At 35.2% G+C, this 3,969-nt stretch overlaps 1 pseudogene; it reads right to left on the bottom strand.

The window, feature by feature from the left end:
* Positions 1-2,856: 2,856 nt before the first annotated feature.
* LOC103658129 lies at positions 2,857-3,366 on the bottom strand (annotated as a pseudogene).
* Between the last annotated feature and the right edge of the window lie 603 nt (positions 3,367-3,969).

The raw sequence follows: 3,969 nt of genomic DNA, 5'->3' as shown, positions 1-3,969 counted from the left end.
CAGTTAGCCAGCATATAGTACATCATTAGTTTTTGATGCAGTGTTCAATGATTCGTTAGTTGTGTATAACACCTGTGCTCATCACAACACGTGCCCTCCTTAATACTCATCACCCAGTTACCCCATCCCCCCACCCCCCTCCCTTGTGCAACCCTCAATTTGTTTCCTGGAGTCCAGAGTCTCAAATGGTTTGTCTCCCTCTCTGATTTCTTCCCATTCAGTTTTCTCTCCCTTCCCCTGCGGTCCTCTGCGCTATTCCTTATGTTCCACATATGAGTGAAACGATATGATAATTGTCTTTCTCGGCTTGATTATTTACTTAAAAGCTCCATTTCTGTACAAAGGTCTGACAGCAGAATAGAAAAATTCCCCTTGGCCCAAGTTAGGTATCCTTTGGAAATTACTGAGATATATAGTAATCTACTCCTAAAACTCTAAAAAGTATACTTTTATGTCAAATTTTCACCTGGGCTAAATACAACTCCCTGAACTATTCTGATAGCCTCTACTCTTTAGGTAAGAGATGGAAGCCAAATATGTAATAGAGATTAATTACATTACCTCAACCAGCTATACAAGTCAATTGGAAATACAGGGGTTTGGTTAATTGGTAGTTTTCCTTTCTGGACAATGCAAGGATGTTAGAATATTTCAACCCAGTCTCACATAAATGGTATTATTTTCATGTACTTTAAATCCTTTCATATGTGCTTTTATTTTAAAAACTAACAAACTGTTTTGATGTATATTAGCCAATCACAAAAGTGCACAATTCCTAGGCACACAGCTCAGTGAATTTCTACAAAGTGAAGACACTCGTCTAACTCATTCTTGCGTGAAGAATTATAGCAGAGCACTACCAAAGCCGCTTTCTTGCCCCCTCCCATGCATGGTTTCCTCCTTCCTCCTCCAAGTAACCACTATTTTAACTCCTAACTCCATAGATTACCTCCAGCTGTTGTTGCACTTTACATAAATGGAATATTACTGTGTGCACTATTTTGTATCTGCTTTCATTTACTGAACATTGTGCTTATGGAACTTTCCATGTTGTTACCTGTACTTGGCATTCATTAAATTTCTCTGCTGGATAGCATTCCAAATCATGACTATAACACGGTATATTTATCTATTTAAATTATTGATGAACACTGGGTTCGTTTTTAGTTTGGGGCTATTACAAATAGTGCCCCATGAACATTATTATACAGTATTTTGGTAAACACATGAATTTAATTTAGTTTTTAATTTCTTAGGACATTTATCAATTGCATGTTATAATGGCATCTCATACTTAAAGAAATAAAAGATAACTGGGCTTTAAACAATACACTATTTTTTTATAGCAGACAAAAGGAGTGTCCCTCCTTATTAAACTCCTATTTTAGGGCATATCAATTTGTACTCCTCACAAGAGGCATGCCATTAAAAAAACAAAAAAGATGAGTTTTTTTCCTTTTGCTTCCAAATTCTTATCAGTCACCCTACATGATCACAGGCAAAGGTAAAGGTAAAAAATTAACATGTACAACACATCAGCACAACATACAGTTGAATTTTTTCCAAATGGCAAATTAAAATTACTGCCAGATGATGAGGAATTTAAAATTTAAACAACAATATATTTAATCTGGGAACTTTACTTTGTAACTCAAACCTAGTAAAATAGCTTTGAGGTGAAAAATCCTAATAATTTAAATTTATGATGTGATGTGGGAGTGTATACATATGCCCACACTATAAATTTGTGGGGTTTTTTCTCCTTCTCCTCTTCCAAGATCAATCACAAGAAAAACAGTAATTCATTTAAAAATTAGGAAATGAGCTAAGCTTTTTAAAAATTTTGACAGTATATTTCCTTCATATGGTATTATAATAAATGCTCTATAAAACTATTAACTTAGGTAAGAATAAGTCTGTTTTGAGAACAGCATTTATCATTGCCCAAAATGGTTCAGAAAATGTTGTAGATAATAGGATATTTAGTTTGGACTATAGTGGATAACTTTGAAATATGTCCCCCTAATTTTATTTTATTTTTTTTAAAAGATTTTATTTATTTATTTGACAGAGATAGAGATAGCCAGCGAGAGAGGGAACACAAGCAGGGGGAGTGGGAGAGGAAGAAGCAGGCTCATAGCAGAGGAGCCTGACGTGGGGCTCGATCCCACAACGTGGGGATCACGCCCTGAGCCGAAGGCAGACGCTCAACCGCTGTGCCACCCAGGTGCCCCTGTTCCTCTAATTTTAAAAAGGCAAAGTAAAGGTTTCTCAACTTACTAAATTATTGGACTTTTTGCATAAGAATGTTATTCAAGTTTTCTACAGTGAGAACTTTGGGTTTACATTAAACATCTTTAAAGTACGTATTTTTTTTTTAACAGTACTGTCATGAGATGCATTTGTGAAATTATCCAGATTTAGAATAAACGAGAAACTTGAAAAGGTCTTGAACATTATTAATCCTTTCCCACATGAAAAGTACAGATATAAGCAGAATATTTACTAAGTAAAATGAAAATATTACCTGGTTTCCAAGGCACACCATTAGTTATATCATCCCAAGTGGGATTTATTTGATGAATATCATTCAGCTCTCAGAACATTAGCTGTAACTCAGATAGAAAGAGGCAAATATTCACATAAGATGTTAGCCTGTGGTCAAGAAAGATATTTCAACTGAAATATGCCAGTCCTTGCATTTGAAATCACATAGACATCGCTCATGTGATATTTGGAAGATTTCTGTGTAGAAGGTTTTTTAGACTGACACACAGTGCTTAATCCTTTAGAGGGTTAGGTAAACTCAGTTCTCTTTGGTTCAACAAAGAGAGCCTCCTTTACACTACATAAAGCTTAATCTCCAGTTTCACTACCCAATGCCTGTCTTCCATTAAGACTTTGTTGGTACCACATAAAGTAATTGTTATAAAAGGCCTCTAGATCACTAGGTTCAAATGTAATAGCTGCTTTCATTAATGTTCCAGGAGCAGGGGAATCCTCTCCAATAATTCTCAGGTTGATAAATTTAATTTTCTAACTATTCTCTACAAAAGGGCAAAAGATGAGTCCAAACATTTGTTCAAAAATGCCCAAACATGTGTTCCCCCAATGGGCAATTCTAGCAACTCCAACCATAAGTAGACCATGGGGAGAAGCAGCACATTGCAGTCCACAGGAATCTAGACGGGGACTGAGAAAAAAATATTCTTTCACTAGCAACAGGAGGCAAAGGCTCACAATTTCTGCTCCATGATGGTCTCACATTTTGTTCGGATGTGTTGTAATAAAACCTAAGCTTGACATCATGTCAGAAGTTCTGTGGCTCCATTCATCTCGAGAGGGTCCTAGAAAAGGATTCACATTAATTTATTTTTATTGATTATATAAATCAGGGGTAACTGTTTTGTCATCTGACTGTATATATATGTTCACCTTTATCACATACTGCCAAATATTTTTCCATAAACACTATTCTGTTTTTTTGTTTGCTAAATCTTGCAACCCTCTCCACAGTGATTATATTAATTTATACTCTCACATCAGAATATGAAAGTTCAGGTTACTTCCTGTTGTCTTCAACATTTGGTTTTGTTTATATTCTTTATTTTAGTCCTCTGGGAGTTTGTTGTTTAAGTGGTATTACATGATGGTTTTAATTTGCATTTCCTGAATGATGAATGAAGTTGACCGTCTTCATATGTTTATTGGTCCTGTGAAAGTACTTGTTCAAGATCTTTGCCTTTAGGTTGTTTGCCTTTAGCTTGTTGACTTTTATGCGTACTTTGTGTATTTTGTATACACACATTTATTGGTTATATGTATTTCATATATCTTCTCTCACTTTTTGGACTGCGATTTCACTCTATCAAGAGTGTCTTTGAATGAACAGAAGTGTTCATTTTAACGTAGTCCTATTTATCATTGTTTTCCCTCTCTAGTTAGTACTTTCTGTGTTATGTTTTAAAA

Source organism: Ursus maritimus, unplaced genomic scaffold (assembly GCF_017311325.1).
Source record: "Ursus maritimus isolate PB19 unplaced genomic scaffold, ASM1731132v1 scaffold_11, whole genome shotgun sequence".
Taxonomy (NCBI): domain Eukaryota; kingdom Metazoa; phylum Chordata; class Mammalia; order Carnivora; family Ursidae; genus Ursus; species Ursus maritimus.
Note: the sequence above shows the minus strand (reverse complement) of the source record. Positions and strands in the feature narration are given on the sequence as shown.